General features: G+C 45.8%; 1 long non-coding RNA gene across 1 annotated transcript in view; it reads right to left on the reverse strand.

Annotated features, from left to right (window-relative positions):
• Positions 1-13,346: 13,346 nt before the first annotated feature.
• LOC143694074 (uncharacterized) overlaps positions 13,347-26,514 on the reverse strand; it is a 75,626-nt gene continuing 62,458 nt past the window's right edge. The window contains exons 2-3 of the long non-coding RNA XR_013182243.1: positions 14,465-14,652; positions 13,347-13,403 (exon numbers count right to left, since the gene is read on the reverse strand). This is a non-coding gene — a long non-coding RNA (uncharacterized LOC143694074). The remainder of the gene's footprint in view (positions 13,404-14,464; positions 14,653-26,514) is intronic.

Raw genomic sequence — 26,514 nt, forward strand, 5'->3', positions numbered from 1 at the left:
TCTGGGAGAAGCTGTGCTGCCTCCAGTCCCAGTGACTGATGGGAGCCCTGGGCAATAAAGATCCCCGAAAATGAGACTAGTGGCTTTATGCTTTCTTATATTTTGTTTTCAGGGGATTTCCTAAAATGGAAACATTATCTTATTAATTCTTCAGCCACAACAATCCTGGAGAAGATTTTTGGCTTATTGAAAATAATGTGGTATGTCAGGCAGTGCCTAGTTAGGATCAAATAAACTCTATTTAAAAAAACTAAGTTGATAGAAAATAAAACCTGATTTTCTAGATCCTTTATGTACTTTAGAATCACTTAGCATCACAATTGTGGTATAATAAGTGGTGTAAAATTTACTAGGCTTTTTAAAATTGTTTCCCTTTTGTATCAATGCAAAAGTCTGCAGCTGCCAAGAAAAGAAAACTGGACCACAATAAATATCCTGTATCTCTGTGGGACCCAACTCTGCTGTGGACCTCCTCTCTTCCTGAAGTCCACCTGAAACTTTTTAAGATTTCAAGGTAGACTGGACCTCACTTGCTTCTCCATTCTGGGGAGGATAAAGAAGCAGGAGAGGGAATGATTAACTCTGGCTCACTGAGGCTTCAGGAAATGCCAAAGACAAAGCATGCATCTGCAAGTGAGTAGGCTTTGGACAGCCCATAGGAAGGGATCATGGATGACTTGTTATCAGGCTGCTCCCCAGCAGCATTCCTTCCTCCCTGACAGAGAAACTGTGTAAGGCCTGGCCAATGTGGGGGACAGACTGACAGTCCCATCAGCAGCAGCTGAGTGGGAGGGCAAAAGAAACACTAAATCAAAAATCTTCAGAAAGGACTTGGGGAAGACTAAATTTTTAATCTTAAAAATGCAAGAAGATTTAGGTTAACACAATTTCTCTTCTCCCTATCATCTTTTGAGTAAGTTCAGTGAGATCCTGTCCCTGGTTCTGACAGGAAGATTTATACTGATTTTGGTGGGGATCTACAGTGTCCCCTCTGCATGCTCAGACTTTGTGTCTGCTGTACTTCTGGCATGACTGAAGACTGTGCGCCCTCAGTGAGGGCAATCTGGTGCAACAGCCATACCCAGCTCAGGATCTGGTTCTGCCTTTCTTAATTGCCTTTTGTGACTTCACAAAAATTCTAGCAAAACTGAGCACAAAAATGAAAGAGTGTGAAGAAGCAATTTAAACTCCAACATCTGCTGCAGCTTTCAGCAAGATGTTAACAAAAAAACTTACAGCAGGATCTAATCTCTCCTTCCCTCCCCTTCCACCCAAGAGGCTGCCTTTGCTCTGTATCCCATGCAGGACAGTGACCAGGGCAATCCATCCTGCTCTTGGCAGCTGTGGCCCCATAGGAGCAGTGGTCATTGCAAGCTCTGGGTATGTGCCTGCATGCCTCTGCTTTGATGTGAGTGCTTAGAACTAGCTTCCATCCATCCTGATTTGCTGTTGGTGTGAATTCAGAAAGGAGCGACGTGACCAAGAGATGATACAGGGCTAATTTAGTGAACTGGGAATGAAAGCAGTGAAAGAAACAGGAGAGGAGAAGAGAGTTTCTCCCACAACAGTGAGAGCTTCACAGCAAAATCTGGGACATCTGGCCAGGACGTGGTTTCATCAACAGAGATACCAGCAGCACAGCCTGAGCTTCCCAGCAGCTGGAAAACACAGCGTGTATCCCTGGTTCTGTGTGTCCCTCTGACAGCTCACTCTGCAGCCCCACGGCTACATCTGCCCTCCTATTGTTTTCCATGCTCAGGAGATCAGTCTCACAGAGATAGGCCTGTCCTCACTTCACAGTGCAGTCGTGCCCATGGATCCATTCAAGATCTGGCCTTTCATACTGGCTCTTATTCAATTGTATAATTTCTTCTAAACAAAGCCACCCATACTGCTGGGGGAAGGGCAAGCAAAATGTGCCTTTACTCTGCAGATAGATAGAAAACAGAACAGGATTCCCCACTAAGTTATGAAAATGCCCAGAGGTTCTGACCAGAAGAGATCAGAGTCATGGTGTGTGTGCACAGTGCCCAGTCCCCGGTGAAAGGCTGTCAGTGCTCTGGAGATCTTTCCAACACCTATTCCAGCCTGGATAAGGCAGCCAGGCACACTGCATGGGCTGCAGCTTCTGTAGTACCTGGGACTGGGGTCTGTGCTTCAGTAAGATACTATTTAAAGCCAGAGAAACTTTAAGGCTGGATAACAGGGTTTACCAAAATACAGCATGTATTTACCATGCATGGCATGGTAAGCCTTGAAGGGCATGCCATGTTTTTCCCAAGTGTCTTAACAGCCTGCAACCAAGACATCATCTGTCTTCTACCCAAGCCTCCTGGAAAAATGACCACCTGGTTTCACCAGCCTCTTTCTTGGATGTTGAGATGAGAATGGAAGAATTTTGGCAGATCAGGCGCTGAGCTTTCCCCAGTGGATTTTCAGGACATGACACTGCAGTTCTGGTCCCTTCTTTATCTAGCTTTGCATGTGTGAGTGTGTCTGAGAGACAGAGATGTGTCTGCATGTGTTCAGCAAACAGATAGCTTTAATTCACCTATTTCCATATCAATCATGGCAGAGGCTGCAATTGCCAGGCAGCTGCAGTGGATGTGAATGGCTTGCAGCAACACATCTGCAGGGGAGCAGCTGGGCTGGGTGTTGCTGGGCTGGATGCTGCCCCAGTGCCAGTGCAGACACCTGCAGGTCCCCTCCGGGTGTCCCTGCACAGAAAAGCAGTGGCTGCAGGGTAGGCAGGGCACAAAGACAGAGCTGGAGGTGATGAGCACCTTCACAGAAAAAGGGGGCTCTGATTTGGGATCACCAGGGTGGGCAGCAGAGAGGTTCATCCACCTTCTGGCTGTGCTGCAGCTACATCTCTTCAGGGCCAAACCCTTCAACAGCCACTCGGGGTGTCTGAGATTATGCAAAAGCTGTGTTCACGAAAAAGCAGAAATATCTGGTCCAGGGTCCACCATCTCAAAGCAGACATCACAGAGTGACCCCAAAAGAGCACAGCATCCTCGCAGAAGACATGACATGCTCGCTTTACAGCTACACACCTTTGCAGCACTCATCCCCTGAAGTGAGGCTGAGGATCAGATCTCCATAATTGGGTTTTTATACAGTAAGAGGATATTCTTCAAGTGGTGCAATCAAATTCCAGCTCAAAAGAACATGTACAAAGAAATAAGTAATCTTCCCAGTGTTTACATTCATTACACTGAGTAACTCTGCACTGGGCACTTCTAAGACCTAAGTTTTGAAGGGCAAACACAATTTGACTGGGTTTGTTCTACTGGAAGAAAGAAAACAGTTTGGGCAAATTAACAAACCTTAAGCCTCAGCTGAGATCTAAAATTAGGTTTTAAAGTGAAAAAAAAAAAAAAGGAAAGATCCAAGCAATTATTTTGTCTCATTTATTGTTGATTGCCTCTGTCTTTCCAAACCTCAGGTTGTTCTGGAAGCAGAACTAATAGGAAATATATCTTTAAAAAGCTTATTGAATTTATGAAGAAGACAAAATTCAACTGAAGATTGCAAGTCCCTGCAATAAAATTCAGTAAAATCAGAATAAAAATTGACCCAATTTCTTTTTTTTTTTTACAAAAGATGGCCCAATTCTACTGCAAAATTCAGATCTGAGGAGAGATTTTGGATACTGTAAATGTGCTAGCTTTGCAGTCAAAATTCACTGTATCTTATTACCAAAAACAGAGCGGTCACAAAGTTTTGACCTCGATCAGCAGGTTAAATTCCTTTTCAAGGGCTACAAAGTCCTTGAGGGATCTTGGCAGCTGGGGATACCAGGGGTCTGCATCTGATTCTTCTGGTTCTCTGCTGTTTTTGTCAGAAGTAATTTCCCCTTCATTTTCTGCAGTGGGGCAGGCTCATAGCCCATGCAGTTACAGGTAGCACGAGCAGACCTGACTTTGATAGATTCTCCCTGGGTGAGATGAAAGGAAGGGAACGCTCACCAGGTGATGCTATCATTATCAGCCAGCTGCCAGAATCATAGGGGCACATTGCACTGGACTTTCAACTCCCAGCAGAGAGCACGGGTAGTTTTCCCATGTATAATCTGTGACTCACATGCAATGAGTCACTCCTAACAAATAAAGTTTTTTTCAGTGGCAGCAACACCACCCCATTACTCTCCTGAGCACAACAGCAAGATAGTGAAGCCAGCCTAATTACCTCTTCCCCCCAGCCAGTGATCACTCACTGGATCTGAAATGACTCACAGCCGGCCTTTGATCCTCACCAGTCCTGCACACACTGCCTTCCCCAGAGCTGCACAAAGGGCCTGGCTGGCTTGTGACACTCTAACCAGGCCTACAGGGACAGGTGGTGGGGACACAGGTTGTCCCTGTCCCCTGGCTGTGTGTGGTGGGGATGTTTTGGTGCAAACTAAAAGCACCTCCCCACCATCAGACCTGGGTGTGGACAGGTGATGGGTGGGTGCAGCTGTGGAAGGCAGGAGGAAGAAATAAGGCTGCTTCCAGTCTCTCTTGGCACAAACTCACCACTTCACCTTTGCAAGCTGCCACAACCATGGCAACGAGGACAGATGATACACTGAAAATGAAATGGATTCGAGGTCCAGCATCAAAGGGGAGCAGTTTCTACCCGTGCTGCTCTCAGAAGGCAAGGCTCCACAGTAAATCTGTGGTTTGCCTCCTGAAAGCCCCTGGGCAGTGCTCAGCCAGTCTGATCTAGACAACAAGGGATATTCCTGTCCTTGGGTTTAGGGATCCTTTGCTTTTCTAATCTAGGGGAGGGTTTGGGGCAAACAAGGCAAAGCTCACGTGCCCCTGGGCTCTCTCCTCCCATATGCCCTGCAAAATAGCAGCACTGGAGCCTAAGATCACACAGCTGCTGGATAGCATGACTGGTGTCAAATGTCCCCTCCCTTCATAATCTTTAATAACTTCACACAGCTGTGATCTTTGTTTTTTCATCCATTCATCAACCAGTTGTGCATGAAGAAGACAAATGAAGGTGCTATTGCCCCTCACTTGCACTGACCCTCAATATCTGTACCCCGAGCAAACTTCACAAAGGTCAGTGAGGAAAAGCAGACCTGAACACAAGGGAAATCTAGAGGACTAGGGAGGGAGGAAGCCCTCATTGCCTACAGGATAGGTCCTTCTGTACAGCAGTGTTCCTCTGTGGGTTAATGAAGGATGCTCTCTGTCATTGCATTACAAAGCTGGCTTTTCACTAGCCCTGAGCTGGGGAGCATTGGAGGAGGTCCTCATGCAAGTGCTCCTATGCAGAAGTTCAGGGCTGCATCCTGCTGTACCTTCAGTGCTGAGAGGAGCACAGCTCAAGGTTAGCCTGCAGCCTTGCTGCAGAGGGGAATTTGGGACATGACTCAGGGATTCTGCATCAGCTAGTCCTCTCCCCCTCTCTGCCCAAAGCAGCATCTTCAGTTTCAGGAGCCTTTGAGCAGGTGCCCAGCAAATCCAGGATTGAAAACGGTACAGCAAGGAAGACCTGGAAGACATCAGGGAAGAGGAGCACATGCTGCAGTTCACCTGTACACCCCCAGACTCCCCTGTAGAACAGGGCACCCCACACACACAGAGCAGGCTGGGGGAAGAGTAGGCCTTATTGTGATCAGGAGACATGGTGATGAAAGGCATCTGCTCGTGTCTGTAGCTGTGTGCCATCTTTTCAGACAGGATGTTATTGTCTTTTGTATTCTGACTTTGAGACTCTGTCCGATTTTTTCTGAACAGCAGCATCGCGATTAATTGCAAAGCACTGTGTGGGAGTACCAATTAGCACTTTCACTGAATGGCACTAGGATATATTTAAAACCCTTTATGGGGTTCTGCATATTTTTAACTCTTGGAAGAAACTTTGTTTCCAGGGAAGCACATTGCTGATGAGACCAGCTCTGTAAATAACAGCAAACCCAGCTTTTTCAAGGTGGGAATAATTTGATACTCAGAGTGAGGAGGAAGCACAGAGCTTCACAGCGTATTTGTGTTAGTGCCAACCTCCCCAGGAGCACAGAATGTAGCACTGTGGAGCAATATTTACTCTCTGAAAGCAGAAACATACCTATATGCTATGGCAGATGCACAATTTTTAAAGAACAATTTAGCTGATATTGAATCTAGCTTCTGCTGTGAAAATTAACTAAGTACTTTGGACACTTAAGTTTTACAGTTTCTAGCTGAAAGAAATACTGCTTCCTTTGAAAAGCTGAACTAACTCTCATCTGTCTCTCTGGGTTTGGAAGAGGCTGCTGAGAAAGCCAGGAGACAAATGTTGCGAGATGCCACAACTAAGCTGTAAGTATGACAACTCTTGTGCTTCTCTCAAAGTCCTGACTCCACAGACCTTTACAGAACAAGCTCAGCTCTCTAGAGAGAAAATTTTGTTTTTTTCTCTCAGTTTCAGAGAAAGGTTTAAAAGTGCTGGGGCAAAAAGCTCAAGAACTAGAAAGTAAATGAAAGTAAATGAAAACATGATTATCACCTTGGTTTTGAAGGCATATAGTAGGTAGACTCCTCAGTGTTAATCCTCAAAGCTGAGTGTGACCCTATGACTTTCAACACCCTTACATATGGAAGGATCATCACTTCAGGAGAGCTGGGCTCCTCACAGTGCCCATCCCAAAGCTGCCCCCTCATCCCTGCTGTGAGAGGAGCCTGGCTCCTGGGATATCCTGCCTCCCTCCCCACACAAGCTCTGCCACAGCACTTGGGCACGGGCTGCACGTGAGGAAAAAAGCAGCACATGATTCTCAGCTGTGGCACGGGAAATCAAAAGTGCAGGGAAACAGCATAAAGGGACACTGAAACAGGGATGAGAGACAGGACAAGCCACATATTATTATTATTATTAACACACCAGGCTAATTCAAAGGATGTATTGGTTTTGTGTTTTTTCTCCTAATGAGAAGTCAACTGCCACTGGATTTTTAATTTTGTGCATCAGAGCCCTCGTTACCATCTAGAAGAGGAGACCTTTATAACAGGGTCTTGCTGTTGTCACATTCAAGGCAACAACACTCAAAGGCTGGTGTGAGCAACATTTCTCCTGGGTGCCATGCAAGGCATCCTGATGAGCTGAGCGTGACAGAGGCGTCACTCCCTTGCTGGAGAGCTGTTACCACTGCTGTGCTACTGCTCTGCCATGTGGGTTTGTTGCCCCTCCTTGCCCCAGGCTCAGCATTGCTGCTTGAATTTAGTGGGGTGGGACAACGGAGAGTAAACACCAAAGATTCACTAATTAAGGATGGGACCAGCAGGTAAATCTATCCCTATCAACCCAGAGGTGCAGCCTGGTAATTTTCTGGGCAGCATGCAGAGAGCATCAGGGCTCTGGCAGGCTGCAATCACCTTAACCTGTCAGAGAGTTAGCTCACATTGCTAACAGGCTGCAGCCCTCCTGGAGCTCTAACTTACAGTGACTGCACTGCCAGTGATGGCACCTGAGCACTGCCAAACCTAGACTGGACCTTGTTTACTGGATCCAGTCATGCTTTGGGATCGTGGTGGTCTCCTGTCTGCAGAGTGAACTGAGGGAAAAAACCCCACAGCCTCAGAGAAGGGCATGAAAATCTCTCAGAAAAGCAGTATTTGCACTGGTTGAACTACCACCTTTGGGCTTCATGAAAAGTTGGGATGGATGAAGGTTCAATGCAGTGGCAGAAGGAATAGACTGGAAAGAGGGCAAATAGAAAATAGGAAGTGGTCAGGCAAAAAAAGGGAGAGGGTGAGGGAGGATCATGCCACTAACAGGAAAATGTAACTGGAGCTGGAAAGCATCACCAGTGTACAACCACAATCTCAATCATTCTCATTTACTTCAACATTTTTTTTGTTGCTCCATCACAGTTGCTGTCCTGTTCCAAAACTTAGCAGTTCCTGTAAAAAAAAAAAAAAGTGTTTAGGCTGACTGACAGGGTTTTTTTAACTAGAAAATGTGGATTTTGGTCTAGACTGCCTGGAGACAAGCATTTCAGAAAGCACTCCTTTTTCCTCTCCAATCCTTCCTGAACCCCAGCTCTGCCTACTTGATGGGCTCTGCATCATGGCACCTGCCAGAAAGATGGTAACACAGGTTAGGTTACATTTCTGCTCAATCAGCCCTTTGGTTCTGGGAGAGAAACAAAAGTAAAGAGAAAAATTAACATGAAGATCCCTGCTATCTCAAGTGCTATCTCAGGAGTCACAGAATGATCAACGCTGATTTTTTGTGACTGCTGCCCTCAGCCCGGGCTGCACTGGAGCCCAGAGCCTGGGCACAGAGCATCACTACAGCACACTCACCTCTCCTGCAGCCAGACAGGCTGTCCTGAGCTCTCCCATCCCCCAAACCCTCCTTTCCTCAGAAACTGAGTATAATAAATTCCTGCTCTGCCTGAGCAAAGATCAACCTCGGGATTCACACCATTAAATGATAAAGTGTAGGAAATTAAACTTTGTTCCCCGGGAGCTTGTTCTGCCCTGTCTCTCTGCTGTTCCCAAAAGGGCAAGTTCAAAAAAGTAGAAAAAGCAGCACAGTGAGCTCAGCTGCATTTCTCTGCTCTAGATGCTGCCCCAGAGTACTCAGGGAGAGCTGACTCCCCAGGGCAGTCTGCCTGACCCAGAGTATCCACAGCACTCCCATCTCCAAGCTGCTCCTGGCACTCCTAATGGAGGAGGACTGGGAAAACTGGTGTCACAGACCAGGCTTCCTCATCCATTCCTTCATCCCTGTCCTCAGAAGGGAGTTTTCCTTTCTCCAGGAGGAGCTGGCTGTGCAGGTCACATTAAGGCACTCAGGCAGGGAGCAGAGAGGGGATGCCCTGGCTCTCCCAGGGGGTCTCTAGGCGTGCAGCAGGCTGAGATTAACCCAAATGACCCCGTGTTCCCAGGAGATGTGAGTCACAGTGAGTCAGCTCCCATGAGACCGCCCTTTCCACTCTCAGCTGCATAAGAACCACTCTATTATTGATGGCAAGCTTAATGAGGGGGCGGGAGCAGCCATGGAAAACAATCACACTCCTCAGAGGGGCACAGCAGCCTTCAGTGCTCACACTCACTCGTCTTCCTCTCTGCCCCCAGAGAGACATGGTGTGTATCCCAAGGAGATTTCTGAGCAGGGCTGCTCCTCGTGAAAGCTGCTCCTCCAAGGGGAAATGTTTCAGGATGCAGGATGACCAGCTTTCCCCTCTTCCACCCGCAAACTAACTGGGACAGGACCTGCCACCTCTGACAGGACCTGTCACCTCTGACCCACCATCATCCTTTTTCCAGCCTGCAACAAGTTTGTGATTTCTCCTAGTGAAAGAGGGGAAAATCACCTAGGCCAGGCTCCAAAGAAGCACACCATTGACCCTGCTGTGGCTCAGGGGAAGTGATGAACCCACAGGAATTGATTAGGCTGCTCAGGAGCACAGCAGGCTTGATCTTAGATCCACATGCAGCACAGATATTTTTGGGGAGAGGAGGGGCCAGCCTGGTCTGGGTTTTTTAAGGTTGTATTTCTGCCTGGTTTAGCAAATATTAGTCTATTTGTGTCGATGGCAATCCAGCTGCCCCGGTTTGGCCTCTCTCACCTGGAAGCAAAAGTCAGCTAGCTCAGTGTCTATGAGATTGTGGAGTAAATTTGAAAAGATAGAGAAATTGCTGTTTATGACCCTGCTTGGGTTTTCCAGGCGGGCCAGCAGATTTTCCTTGTGGTGGCTGCCGTGGCACACTGCAGAGCCTTTTCCTTCAGAAGCACAGCAGTTTAAATTGGAGTTAGACTTACAGCACCTGCCAAGTTCAACATGCCTCTGAGACAAACACAGCTCTGTCCGTGAGAGGCACCCGACTGCTGGGGCTGTGCAAAGGCCAGCTCAGCTATGGAAAACATCAGGGAGAGGACTTGGCTGCCCCAAAGTGCAACTGTAATGTAGACATAAACTTTTCAAGGAAGGGTTGCTGGAAGGGCAGAGAGAAATGTGAAATACAGGCCCAGCTATTTTATTTTTATTTTTATTATTATTATTAGTGCAAGAGTTCATTCACAGTTCCCCTAAGCTGCACACAGACCTTGCTCTGTGTGCTGGCTGTCCCTGTGCCAGGACTGCTCTGCCCTTTCCAGAACTCACACCACATGTCCTAAAGCTGGACCCCATCTCACTCTGTCCCTGTCCCCACCAAGCTGCATTCCCAGCAAGAAGGGACAGAGAAAAACTGGGACCCATAGGCTCTCCAGGATCTCTGAGCTGCCTCTCCTGGGTGCCACTGGAGAAAAATTGAAGCATCCTGGGCAACATCCTGATCCAGGAGTTTGGGGGACGATCCTTCAAAAGTTGGTCTGAGCAGCATTGATTCCTTCCTTGATGTTTCAGGGAAAGAGTGAGAGCACCCCAACCTCCCATCCAGAACCAGCATCCTGGTGGAGAGCATCAGAAGATACAGGACCTGCAGCAGTGCATGGAGAAGAGCAGCTTGCTGCCCCAACCCATTCCTACTCCTGTTTCTCTCATGGGAATGACAAAGGTTTGCCTTCTTTATCTTTAGAGCCTGCAGTAGCCCACACGGGAGAGCCAAGCTCCCATCCTCCACACAAGGCTAGGATCTGTGGTTAAAACAACCTGGCCATTTATAAACCCATTCTGCCAGCCTCATTATCTGTCCCAATTAGCTGGCAGCTCCCACCAGGGAAGGTGTCCATGAGCAAAAGAGAGCCATTCCTCTCCAGGCAGAAAACATTTAAAAGAGGCCCTTCACAGCCACACAGTGTGGGGATCCCCAAAATCTGATGCCAGAAGAAAGAGCAGAAACCATGGGTGATGGCCTATAGGTCTTTTTGTGAGTCCTTTACATTTTAGTCCTCTGGAAGCAGCAGCACAAGGGCCTGATTAACAAAAATGAATATAAAAGCTCCTTGTGCCACAGTAAAAGATGAAGCTGAAAGGAGGACTTTTTCCAGACTGGTGCATGAATTAGCCCTACAGCCTGGAGAGAGGGATGGAGTGAAAAGGGTTCTGCTGCCAATGCTAAATCTGTTGCAAGGAGCAGTTTTAGGAACACAGTGGCAGCTTTGACCCCTTATTCTCACTCCCAGGACTGTGTTAACAAGCTCAGCCCTAAATCCTTCAACATTCTCTGTGTGAGCAGATCACCACTCCCAGGCAAAACCCATTTGATCTCACTGGCCCTCCTGGGGTTGGTCAGGGAACAGGTCATGGTCAGAAGAGACAGAGAGGCTGGGAAGGGAAAGGAAGGGGAAATGGGTGTGGAAACCTTTGGGCAAAGTGCAGTTGAGGCCATGCCCATTCAGGTGCCATAAGTGTACCAGGGACTTAATGAAATGCAGAAGTGATGGAGTTGAACTGCTGGGCAAGTGCCTTTGGACAAAATGGCCTGGCTTTTGAAAACTCTGACTCAAAGAAACTGGGATTCTCCTTGAAAATGCATCCACGTCTAGAAAAGTTTCCTAAGGTCCTTACCTGGATCTGGTCTTGACTGACTTGTCTTTCTTGTCCTCCTCTGCATTGTTTTGCCAGGAAAGACATCAGAGCAGCTTCACAGTTTGAACACTGCTCTGCCCAGGTCCAAGCAGGAGCAAGGTAGATCTGTGTCTTGCATCCCAGCTGAGTGCCCCAGCTGTTCAATATTTTTCTGCATTTCTTGCCTCCTTCTTTTTCTTTCCCTGCCATCCAGCACCCAAGAAATCCATCTGATTTTCCTTATTTTCTCTGTCCCTGGAATTCATTCTCAGTCCAGTAGATCCAGCTGAATTGTTCACTGAAATCATTATCATTAATCCAGCCTATTTGCTGAGCCAGCCCTGATGGGCAAATATATTTTTCATTCCTAAGTATTTGCCAAAATAACCTGGGTGAGCCATTTAGCCTGGGGCCATTCACAGTAGCTATTTGTGTTCCTTTCCATTAAAACTCATCTCTTCCATAATGGCCAGTACAAGTCCTGTGTAGTGTCAAAACCCCACCTGGCTGCTGTTTTGAGCACCTTGATGCTGGGCACAAGCCCCTAAACCATTTCTGCCTTAGCAGCCTTTCTGTGCTGCCAGAATGGCACAACAAAACTTGGCAGAGTGCAGCACTGGAGGCAGGGCTGTAACTCCCCAAATTAATGCCTTTTCTCTTGATAAATATTACTTTTTTTTTTTTATTCATTCTCCCCAGTCATAACTTTTCCTGGCCATGGACACCAGAGTTACGTGGATTTTCTGTTTGCTTCTTCAAAAGTGCACATGCATATGGGTGGAGAAATTGTACAGAATGCCAAAGATTATATTTTTGCAAGTGTTGTAGTAGTTCTATGGTTACGGTCACAGAGAGCAGAGGAAATGCAGACGTTCAGCAAAGTGGCCACAGCAGCTGGAACTGAGCCTCTGTGCATGAGAGTGGGGTGTATTTAACACAGGCAGCCACAGGCTCAGGGATCTCTTTCAAAATATAACCCAAGCACAGTGTTGAAGCCTAATCTGTTGGGAGAGTAATTTCTGGGGAGGGCTGTTAAAAACTACACATTGTTCTGTTTGCTTATTTCCATTTCCCAAACCCTGGTAAGAATGTGCAGTGTCCTCAGATGCACAGAACCCTTTAGTCACTCTGTAGATCATTGGTATTTGCTAACAATGCAATATGTGTTTAATATAAATTAAGCTGTTAGCTATGCGTGCATATTGCAATTTGAAGGATTCACCCCCTGTCACATATGGGTCTGTTAGTAATTTATTTGTTGTAAACCCTGACAAGTTAAAAAGCTCTCAGCTACTCAGTCAAGTTTTTATCAAAAATACTGACACTTAACCCAGAAGATTATAAGCTAAGCCCAGCCCAGGCCCCACAAACATAAATAAAATTCAACTTCTGAGATGTGTAGTGTTTAAAAGGAGCCCTGGATTAGCCAGACAACACTAACTTCATTCCTTCAGACTCCACAATCATGAGGATCCAAGTCTGTGTCTGTTCTTACAAGCAGCATGACAGAGGAGAAAAACTGCTTGAAACCTCTTTCAAATTTATGCCCAAGAAGCCAAAGCTGATTACACCAGATATACATTTGGCCCATAAACTGCTGAAAAGCAAATAAGAAGTTATTTTCTTAGCTTACAAGACAGAGGATGTAGCCTTGGACAGAGCCATGGTCAGCACTAAAGCCATACCTCCCCTGCATCTCCTCTGCTATCTTTTCCCTTCTGCTGTCTGCCACAGTCATCTTTGGATCATGCAGCCTGTCTCTGACCATCTTCTTCCACCATCTTTTGATTAAAAAATGATCATCAGCCTCCCATGTAGCATTGGTGGCAGGATGCAGGCAGGCAGGTCCTCTGGAGCTGCCAACCTACCTGCAGCTCACAATGATTTATTTTCTATCCATACCTTGACAGTGTTCCTGTGCCTGGCCAGAGAGGACTCTGCTTTCCCTGTGCCTCTGTCAGGGCTGTAAAGCAAACAATAAAAATACTGTGTGTCAAGACATCAGATTTAGGGTGTTCTGCCTGTAAATTTTTTAGCCTCTAGTAATGAGTTTTTGCAAACAGGCGATAAAATGTGTTTGCACCCTCCGTTTTAGGTAAAAACGATGCACAATAAGCACACCTGAGGAGAAAAAAGATATTGTTCCACAGCTTGATATATTCATCGTTTTACACCTACACACTGCATTAAATGTGTTGCCATCAATCAGCTGGGAAATGCTTTAGGTGTGAAGAGTGCCATGTTTTAGAGAACCAAAGGATGTGCTGCAGAGCCTTTCATCATGAGGATGAGGACACTGCTCTGGGAAATGGTTGTTTCTAAAGATAAAGCCCCATGGATCAAAATTCAACCCAAGAAAAAACAGTAAAATTATACTGATGCTATGAAACGGCCCTGGAGCAGCTCCCAGAAACACCATTAACAAAGGAATTGCACAAAGCCTCCACTTGCTGCTCTGCATGCTGTTCCTCACCTTGCTCTCCCTCTACCCCCACATGGGCAGGAGCCCAGCTGACACAAGCAGTGATTCTGTCCAGCTCAAAAGACAAATTTGCATCATGAGGAGTCTCATAAGTAAAGGGAGAACTCTACCACAAGGCCTATATTTTTTGGATGAATGAGCCAGTCTTGAAATTTGTAGTTGTTAAAGTTTGATGGCTAGGGCTCATATTTGCATGAAAATTGTACCAGCTTTGTGCACCAGATCTCCAGGCAATTTTACTTAAAACTTGGATGTTAATACAAGCTAGGAATACATCTATGAGGAGAATCAAATCCTGTTCAACCTGACCTTGGATGTTTCCAGGGGTAGGGCATTCACCACTTCTCTGGGCAATCTTTCCATTGTTTTACCGCCCTTATTGTAATAAACTCTTCTTTATATCTGGTCTGAATCTACCTTTCTCTAGATTAAAACCATTACCCCTTGTTCTATTGCTGCTGGCCCAAGTGAAAAAGTTTATCCCCATCTTTCTTATCAGAAAGCACCCCCTCAGGTACTGGAGGGCTGCTATAAGGTCTCACCAGGTCCTTCTCTTGTCCAGACTGAGCAATCCCCACTCTGTCAGCCCATCCTCACAGGAGATGTGCTCCAGCCCTCTGATCATTCCCGTGGCTGTCTTCTGGATTCATTCCAACAGGTCCAAGTCTTTCCTGTCCTGAGGAGTCCAGCACTCCTTCCACCCTGGTTACACTATGCTGAGCAGGTATTGCTAGAAGAAAACAAAAAATTAATATGATATGGCCTTCTCTAGGTATGGTTCTGATGTAAATCTGAATCAAGGAGAGCTTGTGGAGCCTGATAGTCTGAATCCAGAAACACAAAGCAAAGCAGTCAGCTTTGGATGGACACAGGGCAGGCGGAGAAGACAGCCAGCACAGATTTCCTGCCACTGCTGTACATTGACTCCTACTTAAAACACATGATTTTTAAATAAGAGATCTCAGGAATACATGGGAATCATGCAACCTCAGCCCCAGGTTGCCAGCACCATTTCTGCCTCTGTCCTGGATTGCCAAGCAAATTGTATTCTATTTGCCATCTGTACGGCAGTTGCCTTCTGTTAAGAGGGCAGTTTTCCTTATCTCTTCCACAACCACTCCTCCCTCTGGGGAGACATCTGCTGATAACAGGCTATTGAATGTCACTGCATGACTGATAAGAACTACAGCATCCCATTGTGAGATGCTCTGCCCAGAGGGACGAGCCAAGCATTCCTACCTGGATATAATCTTGAGCTTCTGGAACACCAGCACTGATTCTCCACTGGATTTCCCAGAGGAACAGCTGCCTCTTCCACTGCATCTTCAGAGGAAAACTGCACCCTTCTACAGGATCACTGCTCCAACAGAACCACACCTGACACTCCAGGAGCACTGCAGCCACAATTCCAACTGGACTGTTACCAACGCCCTGACCAACAGGGTGTCAGGTCATGTTCTCACTCTGTCAGTGCTGTTTTGATTTACTGTATTGTTTATTTTATCCTTTTATTTTCTTCCCTATTAAAGAACTGTTATTTCCTGCTCCCATATTTTTTGCCTGAGAGCCCCTTAATTTACAATTTATAACAATTTGGGGGGTGGGGTGCAGTTTACATTTTCCATTTCAGAGGAGGCTCCTGCCTTCCTTAGCAGACACCTGTCTTTCCAAACCAAGACAGCTTCTGACCACTGCAGTGTGAGGAACCTCCTCACTGCCTGCCCCATGGGCACATGGATGCTTCCAGATGTACAGAGTGGGGCTAGGGATGAGGAGTGCCATGGGAAGGGGCCAGCATCTTCTGGGAGGAACAGATGGTCTCAGCCTTCCCATGGCAGCTGCAGTTGCACCTGTTCAGAAATTGCTGCAAAGTGCCAATTTTCATTATGCAGAGCACTGAAAACTTGTCTGTTGGAAACCACATTTCATCATAAGCTACACAAACTTGATCTTGAATGGCAACCGGGTGATTAAATGAAACTCTATTAGCCTGGGTCTATTTTTGTATCACATTTTAACCACCTTCTCATTTTTACACCTGAGCAATTTTCATGCAGACCATCTCCCTGCTGCAAACACATGGGAAGCTGAGCCCAGCAGACTAACACAGGGGAAAGTTACAAGATTTAAAGAGGATTTGTGCCTGTCCCTCTCTCTCTGCAGAAATCCTGCCTGGGGACCAAGCCCAGCTTTGTTTGAGGGTAGGGTCAGATGACTGCACTGTCAGAAATTGCCATGCTTTCTTGCTGAAATACGGTATCAGTGCACACTGGTCACCTTGGAAAAAAAATTACTTGAAAGAGGTTATTCTCACAGGAACAAAACTCACCTTGCTGCCTGCTCTCTCTGCTCACTTCCAGGCAGTGATCTGCAACCAACTGCAGGAACAGGAGGGGCCGGTGAAGGAAGGGAATTGAATGCTTAAACACTTGGCTGCATACTATGAAATGTTTTACATGTAAAATAGGTTAAGGAATATCACAAGGAGGAGTGAATATGGAACAGCAGGTTCATGATTACTGATATTGGTCTAACATGCATTCCTGATAAAGTCAAAACACACAGGAAAACAGCATCTTAAGGAAAAAGAAAAGCTCAGATCAGATTTTTGGGTATTTTAAGGACTTCTAAGCCTTGTAAAGAATTATGATTAGCCTGAATGACAGCATTCAAAGCACCAGGAGAGCTCAGTGAAGCAAATCACACTGAACTAAAATTAGCAGCAGCATCTAAAATTCAGCCATCTACTTGGCATACACACACAATGCTTCCCTGGCCCCAGACCCATCACATCACTCAGCCTTCCCAGTGCCATCAGCTCCTTGCTTTCAAAAGCACTGCTGAGTGAATTGTTGATGTTCACATGCAGCCTGCACCTGTCTGGAGGCAGAGAGCCCAATTGTTAGACACAGGTTGGATTTTTTTTTCCTTAATGTTTCCTCCAAGGTTTATTTGCTGATTGTTTTCCAGGCAGCTAGAATTCAACATGTAAAAGTGGGGACTGTCTGTCAGTGAAAGGATGGGAAAAAATGGAGATAATGGATGAGATCATATGTCTAGAAATAAGCTGGAGTCTCACATGGCTTGAAAAGGACATGGACCATGTCCTGAGAAGAGCAAGGAGGGATTTACCATGGTTCACAGGCTATGGGGCAGTAAGATAAGAGTTAAAGTCTACTTCTAGGGGGTCTTGGCAGACAGAATCAGTGTGGAAATAAAGGTTTGTTGCTATCCCCTAGATCCTGTGTGTTGCATCCATTTGTGCATAGCATACACCGGACTCACCCTACACATCTTTTCAGCTGTAGGCTCACTATTTCCATTTGATGCCTGCAGTCCCACATGCGCACAGGTCAAGCTCTGAGCCATGCTTAGGCACTCACTGCCCTTACCCAGAGCCACATTCTTGCACCTAGGATCTGGAGGAACTGGTGTGATTGTGCTACAGACTCATTTGCCTGTAGTAATCCCAAAGCCAGCTTTTGGAAGTTGGAAACTTTGAGCCCAATCCATGGATTAGCTAAGAGTCAGCAGTGTAGATGGAAAGTATTCAGGTGAAGGGATCCAGTGCTTGTCACCTTGCAGAGTGCTTAGTTTTGAGGGCCAACTCCTCCTTGGGATCATGAAAAGGATGACACAGGGCATTAGGACAGAGTGGCAATCTTCCTTCCTGTGCAGCATTCATTTCCATCTATACAAAACCCCTCAGAAACTGATGGATTCAATGATCTTGGAGGTCTTTCCTACCTAAATGATTCTGCAAATCTATGATTCTATGAAATACTGGGAAATGCTGAATGTGCTTGGGGCTTTTTTTCTGAAGAAACAGTAGGGTGGGAAATATCTCCCATGGCTCATATCACAAAATCTTCATATGCATAACCAAAGACCAAGAGAGTTTCAGGTGCAATACAAGCCCCATGTCCCTTAACTACACTGATGTAAATAAGGGACATGTAGAAGCATCCCCATTTACCTTTTGCAAGGGTTTTTCACTTGTTTCCATGAGCATTTCACATCAGGTAAAACACTGGACTGGAGAGGACACCAGACTTCCCTAATACAGTAATTTCCATGCTACTATTTTTTCTGACAGCCTTGATCTTCTGATGTCTCACGGTGAAGTTTCTTCTCACCCATATCCCCTTTCTGCACAGATATGTGCTACCTGCATCCTAGTGATAAGGCATATTCACAGGCTTTCCTGGATACAGCCTTTAAACAGGAACTACAATCAAAAGGATGCATTTGGGTGCTAATGGAGCCTGCCGTGGACCACCTGGTGGAAAAAGACAGAATTTATGAACAAGGAGCAGTGGAAGCTGCGAGATGAGAGAGGGTGAGGAAAGGAGGAGGTCCAGATGCTGGTCTGGCTTGGGACAACAGCCACCCATGTGCTTTGTTTACTTGATCTCTCTGTGTCCTCAGGCTCCATTTTAGGTTCTGCAAAAGCCCTTTCCTGATACCATCTGCCACTGAACAAAAAGGAATTTGTCCTGCTCCCAAGCTCCTCCAGAACAGCTTCCCAACCCTCCTGCATCAGGCCCACCACCCTATTTTATGCATCCTCCCATCTCCTTGGGGTGGTTCACAGACCATCACCAGTGCTGACCTTTCCTACTCACCTTACCCCAGCTGGAGACAGGCAGTGACCTGAGGCCCTTTTTAGTCACCAGGTTTCCATTACTACCCTTGTGCTAAGTCATGACAAGCCAGCACTGACTTCCAAAAAAACTTCCTGCCCTGATAGCAATCTTACCCTGCCATTCCATGGAACAGGAAATATAGACACACATCATTGGGACCACCAAATTAGAAATCTTTGGCGTGCAAGTAGCAGGTAGGATCCTCAAATGCTGATAAGCCAGCAAAAGTAAAGTGGGGGAGGACAGCACTTGCTTGGAGCACATAAACACTGGTTCAGAAACAGGCATAAAAAGCAGTTTGAGGCATGATCATTCAGGCTGTTAGTGCTATGTTTTGCCTGCCTAACATTTTGCATGATAAACAAATGCTGAAAGTTTCCTGAAATGCTTGGAGATGACTATTATTTGCAGCAGATCTCAAATGCAGCAGGTAAGAGCCCTCAGGCTAACGCCATGCCTTTTTCTAGACTTGCACACTGCTATCCCAATTTTGTCTCTAGATAAAGCACTAAAAATGAATAACTTTTGCTCCCCCTCATTCTTTTCCTTACTTCTCTTCCCCCTGCTCACTTGAGTTTGCCACAGGAACCTTCTAGCACTGAGCCAAAACACCCACGGCAAACCAGTGCCCTTTTTTAGGGATGCTGGGATCCCACAGTGCTTGAACACCACTGCCACATACTGCACTGCAGGTACTGGGGACTCAGGGAAGAGGAAAGCAAGGGGGAGGAAGACAAAAGCAAAGGACAGAAGATGAGGAACAAGGACTTTGTCATGGCAGCTATTCTTGGGCCTGGCTTGAGGGATGTTGTTTGCCATTGGGAAACTGCACACAAAAAAACTTCCCCTGCAGGAATGTCAAGAGGGTTATGAACACTTGGGACTTGACAAACATTTCCATAACTTTTCCACAACACTTTTTCTTCCACATACACACATGCAATGAAATGCTGTGTTTTTCCACAGAAGCCCTGCCTGATCTTTAGCCCAAAATGGAGGCAAACGGGAGCAGAGCCTAGATATGAACAGCCACTCACAGCATTCCCTAACTTCTGATCAATGGACTCCATAACTGCAGGAGCCCTCTTTTCCAGTTTGTATGTGTCAGGATGTTGATTCACATACATACATGGACACACACAATGCAAGTTTTCAGCCACCACCAGCATGCAGAGCACTGCTGGGAGCAGGGAAGCCACGAAGGTTGTGCAAGCCAGACAGCAAACTACAGAGCAGAGAGATAAGACATCTCCCAGGCAGAACAGAACCACACCCATCATCTGAGTCATGGAGATAGGGTACCCAAGCAATAATATCAATGGTTTTGCTCTGGTGAGGCTTCTGGGAGGTTTGGGAAGAGGCAGCAGAGTTACACTGGACACAAGTACAGAGCAACAGTTACTGCTGCCATCTTCCTAAACCTTTCCAAATGGACCAACCATTAGATATGTCCTCTCAAATCAATTTACTGGGTTAGCAGGCAATGAAGGAATGAGCTTCCCCCTCTGCTCTGCATGCTTAAAGAGAGGGTAACATTGCCCAGAAACATGTTACCTGACCAGACTAGGCACTCATCATGCATCAGCCTCTGGCAGATTGCAGCCTCCCAGATTTGTATGAAGATACAGGTATTTTTCCTGCTTTTAGGGAAGGACTGCCAACAGTTTCTTTTGCAAATATCCTCTCTGGTAGCAGCAGGCCACCCAAGTGCCATGGCAGAGTTAGTTTCCTGCCTGGATGAGCACAAATTTAACAATCAGGAGAAGGTTTTGCAAAAGGCCCTTTGGTGGTTTTTGCTGCTTAGGAACAAGGGGCAGATAAGCCTGACTACAAGTTTTGCATAGACCATTTTCAGATTTTTCTCTCTAGCCACACAGACTTTTGCCTGAGGCATTGTTACTTAAAAAAAAAAAAAAAAAAAAAAAAAGCCAAACTTAATCTGCTCCACAGATTTGTTGGCAAGATATGGATCTTACAGTTAATTCTGTCTGAGTACTTGTTAGACACACTTATGTACATGCATGTTTTTATTTACAAAAGACTGGCACGCCCATGTCTGGCTCACTTCATAGCCTTTGTTCCAGAGACCTGGTAGGGCTTCCTAAAAACAGGATCCCCTGTTAAAACCTAATATTCCATTTGCAAATAATGAGGTTTAATTTTGCTTTTGATAGATACTTGGAGGAGTAGATCTTGACTGTTTTGAGTCTTCACAGCTCATGAACACAGGAGAGGTGTCAACACAGATAAGAGAAGCATGCTTTTAAGTCAGAGCAAATGCTCACAGAAAATGCACTGCATTCTTCCAGCCTGGTAACCCCTGAGTGCACTGAGCTGCTCTGTTTACTCTGGAAAGGAGTGACTCCCCTCTGTGCAAGAGTTAGACAGAGGCTCATAGAACTGGCAAAGTTATTTGTTACAAATAATTTTAGAGATTTCAGCCTTCAACATTGACAGTTTGTTTGCAAGCAAGGCTCGTTTTTACACAGACCTCTCTTCATTGCTAACCTCTCCTGGCAAACAAATTTCAGCCTCCCAATTGTTTGCATGCTGTGCCCATTTGCTGTTATTAGTTCTGTGGAGAGTGGTGGACTCCAGGTTCCTACATGAAGAGTGAATTCCCTCTGGTCTAAGCAGAAGGAGGGAGCCCAGCCTCGATCAGCATTGCCCTGGCAGGAAGCACACCATGCCTGGACAAATTACTTATCCACCACCTCCTCCACTGTAAGACTACCAGGTCTGCTGGAAACTCCAAGACACTGAGGAGACACTGGTTATGTTGTGATAGATGCTTATGGTATTTTTGGCAGGTGAATAATTTATTTGCTGGAAACTAAAAAAAAAATAAAAAAAATAAAAAAATAAAAACTGCTGTTTCAGGGTAGCCAAAGTTGTTTGTAAATTTAGGCAACCCCACTCTTCATGGAGTATTTGAACTAAAATTTAGCAAGCCAACCAGACTGAGAGCAAACTGTTCCAGTTGCTGCTGAGATGAGAAGGTTACAATTCCCAATCACAATTCACTGTCCCAGCATTTCCCCACCCTAAGGGAAATTATCACACTGACCTTTTTCATCCACTTTAAACAGATTGTTTGATTACTTCCAAACTCAAACCTGTAAACTCTCCAACTTAATAATTAAAAAAAAAAAAAGACAATATAGTACTATTAAAAAGATTTTAAAAAATTTGCTGCATGTTTAATCACTGCACAATTCAAAGTTACACAGGTATTGTAAAGTTACACAGCAATAACAACTGATGGCAAGGATGTGGGGAAAAAGTTATGACAGCTGGGGAGGAGAGGAGAGGAGAGGAGAGGAGAGGAGAGGAGAGGAGAGGAGAGGAGAGGAGAGGAGAGGAGAGGAGAGGAGAGGAGAGGAGAGGAGAGGAGAGGAGAGGAGAGGAGAGGAGAGGAGAGGAGAGGAGAGGAGAGGAGAGGAGAGGAGAGGAGAGGAGAGGAGAGGAGAGGAGAGGAGAGGAGAGGAGAGGAGAGGAGAGGAGAGGAGAGGAGAGGAGAGGAGAGGAGAGGAGAGGAGAGGAGAGGAGAGGAGAGGAGAGGAGAGGAGAGGAGAGGAGAGGAGTAAAAAATTTGGACCAACAGCTGAAATAAGTCATCAAGGTCAACAGCTGAAACAGGGATTTAAGAAGAGAGCAGGCAAGTTCGTGGAAGAGAAATACCTTGGGTGTTACTAAAACATAGAAAGCACGTTTGATTGAGGAAATCCCTGAAGATAGTTGAAGGCGAGGAGCACTCTCAGGAAATGCATACTTGACATGCTCAAAGGCTTCCTCAGGCACCCACATCTGGCCACTGCTGGAAGCAGGGCACAGCACTAAGCAGATGCTTGGTCTGGCACTAGAGAGATACTTGACACCTGGCTAAACAGATGTGGTGGGCAGCCTACCCACCTGAGGAGCAGGATGCATAATTCAAATCTCTGTGTCAGCTCCAGATGAGGAAGTCTGATGAAGAGACAATTCATGTGGGTAGTAAGGATGTAGGGCTAGACTGTGGGATGAAGAGGGGCAAGGTGGTAAGGGACCTTGAGCACTACCTGTTACATATACACCCATTGCATAGTCAAGCAGTGCTTTTTCAGAGGGTCTTTAAAGACCACAGAGCAAGGTTCACTGTGAGAACAAGTGATGCCAATATGTGAGGAATATAAGCTGATGACAAGTCTGTTTTCTACATCTCCTCCCAAGGATACAAGTGTCCCTGTGATCAAGTAGCATTTGCTAATACATGCTTCCAAAGAAGCACTTTTCTAGTCCTTAGAACCTCCCCTAACAGTTTTACAAAAGTAACATCACCTCCACTTTTTAAGGTCAAAAAGACTAGTTTTTTCTTTTAACAAAGGCTGTTGGAGCAAGTGGGATAAGTGACAGCATCTAGACTTGATCTGCATCATTAATACTGACTTCTAAAGAAGGCAGTTCACACAGGACAAGTGACAGGATCAAATATATTGTTTAGGCAGGCACAAGAAGAATAACCATCCATCTTCCCTGCATCCTGAAGCTCTCCAGAGTGTGTAAATGACAACACTTTCATGTCACTAGATCAGCCAGTTGGAACAGTCCTGGGACCACTTTTTTCAGCAGTTAGTATGGCTTGTGCACAATCTCCCTGTAGGGGAATCACAAGGTCTTTTTCTAGACGTGCTAAGAGAACTAAAGCATCATCTCTCAGAAATCCTGTGGTGACTCAGGTAGATTTGCATACACTATTGGCCCCTGCTGGGTAAATTTTGGCTGCTGGAATGTATGTTGTTGGCCACACGTAATAAACAAAATCTGTTTTCCTATGGCATGGTGGAATAGAGTTTTAAGAGTACCAGGAGTATGTTGAGCCCTTGATGTCCTATTTAACTTCTGTCTGGCACTGGCAAACAATTAAATTATCACAGATGTGAGGGCAGATGAGGAGAGGTGAAAGGTTTGGTAGGAACTGCAGGTTCATCTCAGTATGTGTCCAAGTCATGGAGATTTAGTTTTTGAAAAACATTTGGGATTTGCACAGACAAACTTTGATTGGTCTGCATCTTGCACTGAGCTACCAAAAGCCAGGTGCCATGTTGAAACATAAGCTGAACAAAGCCCACGGGTCAAGCACTGGTCCTGGGAGCAGCTTGCCAAGTCAGCCTCATGTCCAGCCTTTCCAAGGTATCTGAGTTCACTGCCATTGCAAAACTGCTGTCCTAAGCCATTAGTAATGCCTGTCTTAACTGAGAGACCTGTGAGCTCAGCACAAATCACAAAACCACAAATCACATTTCTGTTGTGATTTCTGTAGGAGAGTATATATCCCCCCATGCCAATTTGTACAGACCATTCATGTTTGTCTTTGCCCAGGAATTGTACCCAGAGCTGAATCAACAAGGATTGGCATAGCAAAGGATGTGTGCACCCAGCACCAGGCCCAAAAACTCTCTTGTACTGCAGGCATGAGATCTTCCCTCACCTTGCACACTGAGGGTTTGAAAACTTCCCCTCTCCACATCTGATTTTCCTTCATTAGCAGTGTCTAAAGTGCTGCAAGGTGCAGCACTGACCCTTTCTCCCCCATGGAGATGGGGTGTGGTGGTGTGGAAGCCCATGGGGACAGGGCTGTATAAATTAGACCCTCTCTCTTGCTTCAGGGAATGGGCTGAAGGGGTCTCTTTGTTCCTGAGAGGACCGTCCCTGCTGGTGGCAAGAGCCCTTCAGGCAGATGCTGTGGGCAAGCTCTTTCTGCAGCAGCATTAATGGTGAGCCTTGCCCACAGGGATCCCAACTCATTTGCTGCATGTCAGCTCCTGGGGCTCATTCACTAAGAATTCACTAATCTATAGGGTAGGTTTTTCCAGTCAGAAACCCTAACAGCTAGAGATAAATTAAAGCCAGAATTGGAGCTGGACCAAGAATATTTGAGTAATCCATCCAGCCTAAGCAAGATCCCCCAAGACAGAAAATCTCAGCAAAGAGATTATAAAAGAAATTAAGCCCAGGCACCACAGTTGTGATGGTGGGATGGCCCAGCAGAAATGAGAAAACATCAGAGGCTATAAAGCCCACTACTTCTTCTGGCTGCTGTAAGTGCAAGTCAAAGTATAAGGCAACTTCAGCGGTGAATAGAACTTCTTTTAGAAATAGAAAAATGGCATCTTTTGGGACTTACGGTTTATTTCTTGTGGCTCTATCCTACAGCATCTTCTGCTGTTGCCTGTCCCTGAGTACCTGGCAGAGGAAAGCTAATGAACCCCAAGCATGAAAGTGCAAGCTCAGACTGAGCTGCAGCCTCTTCGTTGTATTTCCCTGTTACCACTGAGTATGATGATACCAATCCTGTCCTCAGAGGGAAACACACAGGAAAAAATGTACCTGCCATGGGCTTAGAGCTACATCCAGGTACTGGAATGCCCACAGATCCTTGCAGTGGTGTTTCTCACAGGCTAAAACCACATTACAAGTGTCTGACCAAGGTGTCAGGGACATTTGCCAGGTAGCAGAGCTGGGATTTTACAGGCCATTTCTTGGCTCAGCCCTGCTTTGCCTCTTGTGCAATAGTGATGTTCTTGAGGTCAGAGCTTTTATCTCCATCATGTAACTCCACTGACATGACTGCTCTGACTCTCAGTTTGGGTTCTTTCCACATTAAGAGGGTACATTGCTGAGGACCAGGGCTGGCCAACACACTTTCATCTCCCCCAAAGGCATCGCTGGCTAACAGCATGCAGCACACTTCCCATCACAAATCCCACAAAAAGCTGGAGCAGCTTTGTCTCTTGCTTGCACACAGACACATCACAGCCTAATGCAGTGACTACACAGGACAAGTAAATTTCTAGCAAAAATGCCTTTAACTGTCCTTACTAGAGCACTGCCTTGAGGCTTGGGCATATAGGAAGGTGAATAAGCATAGAAAGCATGAGAAATCTGAGTGCAGGCAAAGGGGACTTGTATCAGAAATAAGTGGGAGAGAATTAGGACTGCCAAGCTTTTAAGAGGAATTGGAATTTAATGAAGTGATTGAACAAAGAAATTGAAAGCCTCCTTTGCCTCCTGTAAGGGTCGAATGGATCTGAGCAATACTCAGCTTGGCTGCATTACAGGGTTGTTATTTAATTTTAAAGAACTTGGAAGCTTTCAATGTGCTTCATAATTCTATTGACATTTATGATTTGAGATACTTAATCTTGAAAACACAAACACAATGCTGATCTGTCTCATACCCAAGAGAACTGGGAATCAGTGTCTGCAGCTTTTAAATACAGCCATTCTAGGATCTGCCTGCCACAGCCCAGCCTTTACCTTGCTCTGATGATTCCAAGCAGGGACCTTGTGCTTTGCAAATATGAATTATTCAATCCTGAATAATTTTTTTACTTTAAAACCACTTTGATTCATATTTACGTTGCAAGGCTGGGATTCAGGTCTTGCTCCTGGAGAAAGCCCCTGCCCTTTTCCTGCTGTGTTTGGGGTGGGACACTTATAATCCTAGCTGGGATGAGTGGAGACATGGCCACATCATCTACACATCAGCAGCAGAGCTGGTGCAGCTTGTTTTTAGACTCCTGACTCCATGGACAACCTATGGACATGACATCCCAGGTTAATTCCTGGCTGTCTTAGGGCATCTGCAAAGCTACAGCTGAGCCTCTGTGTGTGTTGGGGGGTGTGCACATAAACACACACTTGTTGTGCATTGTACAGCTGGCACTGGCTGGTTTCTTCTGGCTCATTCTCTCTCTCTAGGCAAAGGATCCCACAGAAACCGTGAGAAATATTAAGTCTCATATTAGGACCAATATCCAATTCATATATTTCAAAGCTCAAGTCTGTTCACATGTGAGGGCAGATGTTGCCAGTAATCGTGTATTAAAATGGAAGAATATATGTATCGAGCCTGAAATTAATTAGGATCTGATTCTGCTCTCATTAACAGGCATGAAATTCCCATT

This window comes from Agelaius phoeniceus, chromosome 1 (assembly GCF_051311805.1).
Source record: "Agelaius phoeniceus isolate bAgePho1 chromosome 1, bAgePho1.hap1, whole genome shotgun sequence".
NCBI classification, from domain to species: Eukaryota; Metazoa; Chordata; class Aves; order Passeriformes; family Icteridae; genus Agelaius; species Agelaius phoeniceus.